Source organism: Nerophis lumbriciformis, linkage group LG26 (assembly GCF_033978685.3).
Source record: "Nerophis lumbriciformis linkage group LG26, RoL_Nlum_v2.1, whole genome shotgun sequence".
Taxonomy (NCBI): domain Eukaryota; kingdom Metazoa; phylum Chordata; class Actinopteri; order Syngnathiformes; family Syngnathidae; genus Nerophis; species Nerophis lumbriciformis.
This window is the reverse complement of record NC_084573.2, coordinates 23,433,779-23,445,000: the sequence shown is the minus strand read 5'-3', so window position 1 is coordinate 23,445,000 and position 11,222 is coordinate 23,433,779. Positions and strand designations below refer to the sequence as shown.

At 38.3% G+C, this 11,222-nt stretch overlaps 1 protein-coding gene across 1 annotated transcript in view; it reads right to left on the bottom strand.

The window, feature by feature from the left end:
- Positions 1 to 11,222, bottom strand: part of ryr3 (ryanodine receptor 3) — a 307,276-nt gene that overhangs the window by 190,505 nt on the left and 105,549 nt on the right. The window lies entirely within an intron of this gene.

Sequence of the window (11,222 nt, the reverse complement as noted above, 5' to 3'; positions counted from 1 at the left end):
AATAATCATCCATTCATGACATTTTTCAATTTTATACCTGCTGGATGATTTAAGGGGCTGATTAAAACAAATTAAATTAATTTGTTTTGGGGTCTGCTGACATGTTTTTTTAGGTGCAATAATTAGGGCTGTCAAGTAATTCATTTTTAAAAATCAAATTAATCACACTCTTGACGTGTGATTCTGAACAGATTATTGTTTGCTTGCAATAATACAATTTGCTTAAGAAAATACCTCAATATTTGGATACAAATGCAATTTGGAAGTCAGAATGTCATACAGGAACTTTTTTTTATATGTTTTACTGAACTGCAAGTCATTGACTTTCTCAAAACTTGGTGACAGTAAATATAGTAAGAATTAACATTTTGAAAGTATTTGCAACAATACAGCACACAATGTACAAATGTACAGTATATTACTAATGTAAAAACACCCATAAACAGCTCTACGTAGTGCACCATTTACATATGCATTTACTCTTCCTTAGTTTAAACAAACACGCTTATTCATCTTTTCAGATCACAGTGCTGATCCTCTTTTCTGCGAGATTAGTTGGTGACATGAACGACATCTTGCAGCACTTGGTGTTCACAGGGGGTATTGTCCTGTACGGAGTGGCTGTCCATTTTGAAAAAACGCAGGTAAACTTAGCCAGCATAGTTTGATGTATTGTTTGCCGTCCATGAAGCATTCATGCTAGTGACGCCATCCTCTTGTTTGTTTTGCTTTAAGATGCCATTTTAAACTTGATATGCAACGATAAGAACGTTTGTCACTGCAAAACTACTACTTTGTTTGGAAGCGAAATGGGCGCAGAGCACACCTCTCTAACTTTCATCACACTGGCATGTGACGGTGGTCAAAACAAACAGTGTGATTAATCTTCATTAATTCATGGTAACGCAATAAAAATATATATACAGTACAGGCCAAAAGTTTGGACAGACCTCATTTCAATGCATTTTTATTTATTTTCATGACTATTTGCATTGTCGATTGTCACTGAAGGCATCAAAACTACGACACCTGTGAAGTGAAAACCCTTTCAGGTGACTACCTCTTGAAGCTCATCGGGAGAATGCCAATAGTGTGCAAAACAGTAATCAGAGCAAAGGGTGACTTTTTTGAAGAAACTAGAATATAAAACATGTTTTCAGTTATTTCACCTTTTTTTGTTAAGCACATAACTCCACATGCGTTCATTCATAGTTTTGATGCCTTCAGTGACAATCTACAATGTAAATAGTCATGAAAATAAATAAAATGCATTGAATGAGAAGGTGTGTCCAATCTTTTGGCCTGTACTGTATATTTTTTAGTAATCACATGCATTAAACGCTGACAGCCGTAAGTATAATATATCGCTTTCTTGAAAAAACATCTTGCAACATGCATTTTGGAATGTTCCAGAAGCACCATCACTACAATGTATAGATTCTGTTGTCTAGATCGCGCTTCAACATAGTGCGCTGTATGTCAACAACATGACAAAACGCCACAGGTTGGACCTTATGATGCCATAAATGTGGAGAAGAATGAGTGTCTTCATGGTGACAGCCCTAATAAATGCAAAAACTCATTTAAATAGGGCGTTCTGCACCACTTTTGAACTTGTTATCAATTGTACACAGTCTTAGTAGATCACCTGCAACATGCCCACTAATAGCACACACAATTTTATAGTTTGCACACGCTATTTACAACTTGTTATTTGGATCTTAGTAGATCAGACCCATAGTGTATATGACAAAAAAATATAATTTAATCATTTCATTCAAAAAGTGAAACTTGTATATTATATACAGTACATTCATTACATGCAGACTGATATGCATTTGAAATGTTTGTTTCTTTAAATTTGGAAGATTTTAATAAAAAATTGCATGTTTAAAAATGAAAAAAAAAAATGAAAACCTCAAATTTCAAATTCAAAATCCCAAATTCAGAATCTCAGAAAATTAGAATGTTACTCATAACCAATAAGAAAAAAATAATTTTAGAAATGTTGGCCAACTGAAAAGTTTGAACATGCACAGCACTCAATACTTGGTCGGGGCTCCTTTTGCCTAAATTACTGCAACAGTACGCCGTGGCATGGATCAGTCTGTGGCACTCCTCAGGTGTTATGGGAGCCCAAGTTGCGATGATAGTTGCCTTCAGCTCTTCTGCATTGTTGGGTTTGACATATTGCATTTTCCCCTTGACAACACCCAACACATTTTCCATGGGGTTGAGGTCAGGCGAGTTTGTTGGCCAATTAAGGACAGGGGATACCATGGTCCTTAAGCCAGGTACTGGTAGTTTTTGGCACTGTGTGCAGAAAAATGAAATCTGTATCTCCATAAAGTTGGTCAGCAGCGGGAAGCTGTAGATTGCAGGGGCAAAATATGGAGTGCTCTAAAACTTCCTGGGAGTCAGCGAGCGACCTTGGACCTCAGAAAACACAGTGGACCAACACCAGCAGATGACATGGCACCCCAAACCATCACGGACTGTAGAAACTTTAATGTTAAGTTTCCACAGTCTGTAGAAACTTTAATATAAGACAAATTTGTATACAAAATGATCCATATTTTGTGAAAAATGTTAAAAAATTTTTTTGTGGTAAATCATGTTTTCATATCACTGAATTAATTCCTAGTAGAATGCAATAAAACAAAGATTTGCATTGTTGATCTTTTATCTTTAAACTTCCCCTGTGTTTGCAAATTTTCCCAACCGTTGACACGTTTTTTTCCTGAGCGTGTCTGTCACTTTGTTTCCATGCACTAAATTAGTCAGATTTTTCTATTAGTTAGAGTTTTTGTATTTTCACAGGTACGTGTGAAGTCCAAATGTCCATGCAGTCGCTCTAATGCTCTAATGCGCCTCCCTTACACTGGGGGGAGCTTATTTCCTTTTAGCGCTTATTAATGATCGCTTTTGTGGTTGACCTATGACATCAAACTAGGATCTGTGCATCTTTACTACTTGTTTCACGTGATGTCTACTGTGATATTAGCCCAGATTACAAATACTGCGTCCCTAATAGCTATGCTGATGTTAAAATCCAGACAGCATCAAGAAATGATCTTGGATTGCGTTACGAACATGACGCTACTACCATGAATGTATCGGGGCGGATGCATGTCCGAAGCAAAGACAGACTGAGGGAAGAGTTTTTTCGAAGGAATTTTTGGACGGAGATCATGGAAACAAAAATGTCTCAGTGTTCATTCAAAAGGCTCCGTGAATTGATGGAAGAAGTTTTAAATCTGAAGGAAAATATTGTTTGTGCCAGACATCTGACACTGTTCCAGATGAAGGTTTTGTTCCAAGGTTTGTCATTGTATCCCATTGGGTTGAGTTTTTTCTTGCCCTGATGTGGGATCTGAGCAGAGGATGTTGTTGAGGCTTGTTCAGCCCTTTGAGACACTTGTGATTAAGGGCTGTATAAATAAACTTTGATTGATTGATTGATTGATTGATTGATGAAGCTAGCTACTGCCAGTTGTGTGGAATAAAGAGGTTTGGTTAATCAGTTTGGACTCGGAGTGCACAAATGCAGCGTGAAGAGGTTTGTGTACGCTTTATCATGCGCCTTTAATATACCTTCTTCATTCTCTTTCATCTCATTCGTATTTAGTTTGGGAGTCCGAATTAAGCCGACATTTTACACTTCCTCAGCTACCTTCTTAAATAAATATGTTTTTTTTTTTTCTACCATCGATGGACTTCAAAATGTTTGGTTCTCTTAATTTGTAAAGCAAATAAACTGTCTCCTCTTCATTACAAATGCTGCCTATGTTTTTATTGAATGGTGTCTGCTTACGCGTGTTGAGACTGGTGCACGCGCGATACAGAGGCTCCTCTCCAGCCACACTCTTCTCTCGAGAGATCTGGGGCCGTATTTATCAAGCGTCTTAGAATTACTCCTAAGAAGTCTGCTAAGAGTTGACTTATGAGTAAAGAAATTCTTCGCTGAAAGCTGCACTTAAAAGTTAGTTATTAAGCGTCTTACTCACAGTTTCAGCGAAGTAAGGACTGAATCTTAAGTGTCACACTCAGAGCTGAATTACGACATTACTATGTACCGTAAACTGAATTTTAGGTGACGTAATTTCTGTGCCCATAGAAATTACCAATCACGGAAGGAAATCCCTTGTCTAAGAATAAAGAAATATCTTAGAAATATTTAAAGGGGAACATTATCACCAGACATATGTAAGCGTCAATATATACCTTGATGTTGCAGAAAAAAGACCATATATTTTTTTAACCGATTTCCGAACTCTAAATGGGTGAATTTTGGCGAATTACACGCCTTTCTAAAATTCGCTCTCGGACAACGTGACGTCACATCGGGAAGCAATCCGCCATTTTCTCAAACACCGAGTCCAATCAGCTCTGTTATTTTCCGTTTTTTCGACTGTTTTCCGTACCTTTGAGACATCATGCCTCGTCGGTGTGTTGTCGGAGGGTGTAACAACACGAACAGGGACGGATTCAAGTTGCACCAGTGGCTCAAAGATGCGAAAGTGGCAAGAAATTGGACGTTTGTTCCGCACACTTTACCGATGAAAGCTATGCTACGACAGAGATGGCAAGAATGTGTGGATATCCTGCGACACTCAAAGCAGATGCATTTCCAACGATAAAGTCAAAGAAATCTGCCGCCAGATCCCCATTGAATCTGCCGGAGTGTGTGAGCAATTCAGGGACAAAGGACCTCGGTTGCACGGCAAGCAATGGCGGCAGTTTGTTTCCGCAGACGAGCGAGCTAAACCCCCTGGACGTCTTGGCTCACACCGTCCCTTATGCCAACGAAGATGATCAAGAGAAGAATATCGACCCTAGCTTCCCTGGCCTGCTGACATGAGGGTATGTCTACAGAATATATTAATTGATGAAAATTGGGCTGTCTGCACTCTCAAAGTGCATGTTGTTGCCAAATGTATTTCATATGCTGTAAACCTAGTTCATAGTTGTTAGTTTCCTTTAATGCCAAACAAACACATACCAATCGTTGGTTAGAAGGCGATCGCCGAATTCGTCCTCGCTTTCTCCCGTGTCCCTGGCTGTCGTGTCGTTTTCGTCGGTTTCGCTTGCATACGGTTCAAACCGATATGGCTCAATAGCTTCAGTTTCTTCTTCAATTTCGTTTTCGCTACCTGCTTCCACACTACAACCATCCGTTTCAATACATGCGTAATCTGTTGAATCGCTTAAGCCGCTGAAATCCGAGTCTGAATCCGAGCTAATGTCGCTATAGCTTGCTGTTCTTTCCGCCATGTTTGTTTGTATTCACTATGTGACGTCACAGGAAAATGGACGGGTGTTTATAACGATGGTTAAAATCAGGCACTTTGAAGCTTTTTTTAGAAATATTGCATGATGGGTAAAATTTTGAAAAAAACTTCGGAAAATATAATAAGCCACTGGGAACTGATTTTTAATGGTTTTAACCATTCTGAAATTGTGATAATGTTCCCCTTTAAGTGGACAATCGGAGTGTATATTTTGACAATAAACTACAAAATAATACAAAACAAACAAACAATATTGGCAATGAATCAAAAATAAATGTTTCCTTTTCTTTCCAATTCATTTTCCCAGTGGCGAGATATCGAAGCATTGTGATGACCTTTAGTTCTGCTGTGAAAGCTCTACTGCGGGATGTTGCTGATGAGATGACGCCCCTTATTAAATCTGTGACAAAAATAATACCCGCTCTGTCTAAACGATACCGTTTGATCAGCTGCTCGTCATCAAACAAAGCCAGGACATCCTTCCGCTCCCTGAACGTTCGCGCACGTCTCTCTCGCCTCAGTGCCATCCCCCGCTGGCAGCTCCTAACCACTTAGGACACCTCTGAAGGTCTCTTAAATATCGTGGAGAGTAGGAGTGATTCTTAGACTTAAGAAAGTTGATAAATAGCATTTATTCTTAAGTTTGAGAGTAGGACTAAATTTCGCAAATTCTCAGGACTTAAGTGTAAAATGGCACTCTAAGACGCTTGATAAATACGGCCCCTGGTTTTCAATCGCATAATTCAGGTGTGTTAGTCCGACTTTTCAAAAACAGAACACGATCGGATTAAGGTGTTTCCAAGGGTTGGAGGAGGCTAATTTAGAGCCAAACTCTTTGACGAATCAGAATTATATAGACACATACTGTTTGTTTCATCATCTCAAAGTTAGTGGTGTGTGTGTGTGTGTGTGTGTGTGTGTGTGTGTGTGTGTGTGTGTGTGTGTGTGTGTGTGTGTGTGTGTGTGTGTGTGAGTGAGTGAGTGAGTGAGTGACCGGAAGAAAAGGTCTGACTCACTCTTCGGGAGAACCACCTGTTGGTTTGCATGGATAAATCGCTACACCCCAAATATATGACGGCCCTTCACACTTTTCCAAGCGGGGCTTTTATTTGGGTCATTATTGTACGCACTGTACTAAATTACATCATACAAGGTGTTTGTTCACGCAATTCTTTGTTCCAAAAGTAATGTTGGCGTTGTAACAAATGACTACAATGTATCCACGAGACATTGTTTGGATATTATAGTGCAGTCCTGATGCTCTCTGTCTAGCAGCATCATTGGAGCTAGTTGGTAAATTACAATTTTGTCAAACCTTTGACAAAAACAGTCATCCATTTGTCTGAACTAAAGATGTAAATACCATTTGTCCCTCAAATACTGTTAGAAAATATCTCATGGCTCATGTTGGTAGCATCAATCAAAACAATTACTACCTCGGGCACACTCTTGTTTTACACCTCATTAGGCTGTGTAGTTGTACCCGCTGAAGTGTTGTGTCTCTTAATGGAGATAAACTATCAATAAAATAATCACATGTGAACGATACGTTTTCACAAATCGCAAAGTCTAATCCATAGCCACTTACTCATACCATAGTTAGAATGCATACATATAATTAGAGCAGTATAACATTTGCGTATGTAAGGTATGCATTCCTTGGACGCTCAAGTTCATGGGTGGGTCTCTAACTTTACTAACTGTAAAACATAATCAAGATGAGGACTTGGGTGGTGTAAGCTGATCAGAGTATCCCTACACACACACCCATGCCAACACGTCAGGTGCACTGGCATGGCGTCAAGCCTGCAGGGACTGCCTGGCACTAGTACAGAGGGATGTTTGATGTTCCTGGACGGACGCCCAGTGTTGACCAGCATTCCTTGTGTCACTCTAACAAACGGTCAAACACTGTGCAACCTTTTAATGCTGTTTAACTCTGCTGGGTCCGGGTCGCGGGTGAACATGGCCGTTCATTTAAAGTCAGCTTTAGTTTGACATGGTTGGAATGTTTAACTGTACATACGTATATCATAGCATCAAGGCACTCAGTGCAGACTACGACAAGCAGCATCTGACAGTAGAAACATATGCCAGACTTAATTCTGTCACTGTAATGTGACGCCATGTGCAGGACCGTAAATTCTGGACGACAACCTTTTTTTTCTTTCTACGCTTTGAACCCTGCGGCTTGTAAAACGGTTCGGCTAATGTGTTGATTTTTCTTTGCTGATAGCCATAATGAAAATAGTTAAAAAAAACAAACAAAAAAAACAAAACAGATACACTGAAAAGCAGGGGTGACAAAAAAAAGATTTTTGAATGAATCGCAATTAATTTTTTTAAAGATTGGTAATCTATTCAAAAAGATAAAAAAAATAGATTTATATATAAGACATAAATATATACACACCAGTGACGTGCAGTCACTAGAGGCCCTGCCTCACCTGACATCATGGAAAGAAAAAAAATGTAAAAAGAAAAAAAAATAATTAAATTGTTATATGTATCCAGAGATTATACTATAAAGTTATTTTCCATTTAACTTCACCAGTTTTAGTCTTTTTACGTTTCTCTTATTCGTATTGTCCCATCTAGTCTGTGGACACGCAACACACTAACAGTGTTTGAGTCTGGAACAAAGGCGGGCTCATTACAAATGAGACGGGTTTTACAGTGACATCCATTATTCTTGGTTGTGCGAAAATTGTGGATGGTGGAGTCTTATTAACACTTTTGAATGTCATTGAAATTCATGAAAAAGATAATTTAAATGAGAAAAAGCTATATCAATCCAGGCAGGGCTTGTCACATGGAGGTGTTTTGCCATGGTGATAGTGTGTATGCACGCTACAACAGCTTCTTTACCCTGGCTGGATGTGAAAAATAATCCCTATATTTGTTTACTTGTTATTATAACCAACCTGATGTTATTTGTGATATACAGATTTCTGTCTAGTACAAATCTTTATTAAGACGGGCTCGACAGCTGTTTGTGTGCTTGTGAGGACAAGCGTGAAATTTTGATATTCCCATCCATCCATTTTCTACCGCTTGTCCCTTTTAAGTGTAAAAAAAAAAAAAAAAAATCGAACCAATTACTAGACGCATGTATTTTGTATTAAATACTAACATAGTTAACATGATTATTGTCGAGATGCATTAAATGTCCGTTCGTACCAGGATGTTCAAAAACTGCCGATATACGTGCGATGCTTCCGCTGTGGTTGCACTCACGAGACAACGATGTGCGTTTTGGTAGTTAATTCAGAGTGGCATTATTGTCCTTTTATCCTCATTTCAATTGATGTTTCTCAATTTAAGTGATTAGAATAAATTGTATATCTTTCTTTCTAGAAGTTTAATTTTATTGTTTTATTACATGTGGTGCACACTGCATCCAAACTTCTAATGTAATGTGTCATCTTCCATGGGCGATGGACTTACACTTATAGCGGCTTCTGAGGCCCTAAAAGCAAAAGTACTTAAGTTGGCAGGAGAATACACAAAGGCCAGATTTGAGAGATAATGCCCACATTTAAGGGTTTTCCACCAAAAGTGCACATCATAGATGTAATCGCAGTGAAAGACTTAAATTGTGGGGGAGAAGAACACTGCACATTTCTATGTTTTGGTTTTCAACTGGCCCTTTTGCAATGTTTACTAATGAAAATCAAGGTACAAATGTACAGTGTAATCATAAGATCTCACTCAATCAGTTGCTGACTTGTGTTACAAAACTTTTTTCTCCTTACGAAAAAAGAAATAATCTGTTCCAGGGTAAAATGTTCTTCATCGTGATACCTTTGTCAATTGTAGAGGCAATGCTTAAGTAACAATTAAAACAGCCTTTAAAATGGTGTGTGAGGACCGTTGCCATAAAAAAGGCTTGTTTATAACTTTTTGCCATTTGTTTTTATTCATACTTAGAAACTTTTAAGTGAAGTCATCTTCAAGGTCACTCATCCATTGTTTGATTAATAAATGTCAATGTTTCCATTTCCAAGTAACGCCAATACCGGCTGAAATCTGTCTAAGGTACACTTATCAAAGATAAAACTTGTTTTATCTTTCTGTGATTAATCTCTATTAGTTACGAGTTAACTAAAGACAAATGTGATCAAATATTCGTTTGCCAGCCCTATAGTTACATTATCCAAATGCATGCAAGTTAATCTATAGTGAACAATGTTTTTCTACTTTTTTACTAGTGCTGTCACATTTATTTTATTTTAATCAGATTTTTAATTGGATTAATGACACTTGTAAATGTGGATTAGTCATTGCTTCTATGCAAAATTTAAATTGATAAAAAAAAAAAGAGTGCAAATTTGAACACAAATGTGATTTTACAGTCAAAATGTTGTCCATTGGCATAATTTATATTTAATTTGTTTGCTCAAACCTGTATACATGTTTACTGTATCTAAAGTCTAGTCCAGTTAGCACACTAATCACTCTCCTCACTCATCTTTGATCTGACCGTATTACAACTCGTACCACCTTTCAGATAACAAAGGGCCATGTACAGTCAAAATAAATTGTGTTATTATTCTGCATATACAGTATAAAAGATGAATGCAATATTTTTTCTGAATAATCAGATGAGTTAACTCGATATTTTTGTTAGCCCTACTTTTTTACAAATGGGTGTAATCCAAATTCAACTAAGGCTGAAACGACGCGTCGACGTAGTCGACGTCATCGGTTACGTAAATACGTCGATGTCGTTTTTACGCGTCGACGCGTCGCATATTTACGTCACACTGCCGTCATGGCGGAGCGCAAAGCAGACGATGCGAGCGGTGCGAGCGAGGGGAAAAAAGCACGCCAAAAGTCGTCAAAAGTGTGGGAGTATTTCAATAAACGGCCTTATAATGTTGTAGCGGCGAACAGCTGTCTCGTCAGCTGACGCGCAAGCTCGCAACCGTGGCTGTTTAGCAACCAGCCAAACCCCACTTAATAAAATTATATTTTATCTTAGAGCACATCCGCATCCCTATTTATCTAGGCAACCCCAGGAAATGTATATAATTCGGCATTATTTCGGCCAGTCGGCTTATATGATCAGAGCCGATCAGTTTACGTTCACACGCAGGTATAACGCGGGGCGCTCCCGTCTCATCTGTTGGGGCACGAGCCCAGTAATTAGACCGCTGTGTCAAATCAAGGAGTACAAAAGACGCCAGCGCAGAGTGGAAAAAGGTTTAGTTCATTACAGATAACCAAGAGTTGTGCCAAAAGTATGTAAGATTTAATATTTCTCTTCGTGGGTGTGGCGCACTTGTTGCGCTGGTGAGATGGGGGGGGGGGGGGGGAGTTGTGTGCATGTAGCGTGCTTAGTCTGGAGGCTAAATACACACAGTGTGTTATGTAACTGTTGTTTAGTGTTGATATTCTTTGCTTAGTTTGATAAATGTTGGAGCAGTTTGCTTCATCAGGAGGGTGAAGTCGCTCAACTTCAAGTGTTGGATTTAACTGTGTTGGATCATTGGCTGCTGGTGAGGCAATAGAAAAAGGGGCATTTTTCTACCAGTAGACAGCGTTTAAGATTGAGTGTTTCACTGCTAAATTAATAATATATTTATATTGATTATGGATTTTAAATATGTATCTAAATAGGTGGTTAATTGGTTAGGTATTTATGTATTTGCATATTGGGTTTTCTGCTGCATTTATCTATTGTGTTTCTGGGTTTAAATGTATTTTATATGTATCTTGGTGCATTTATGTTGAGACAATTTATTTAAAATCTGTTTTAACTTAAAGAGAAAAGATGTGTCCATTTTCTTGCACTTGTTTAATGGTTAAGAGTTTGATAGCCTAATTAATAATTGTAAATTATGGTATTAAAAACTGATTGATTTTTTACAGCATGTTTATCTTGTGGTGTTTGGTCCTTAAAGGTTTTTCACCTACTAAAGAAGCTAA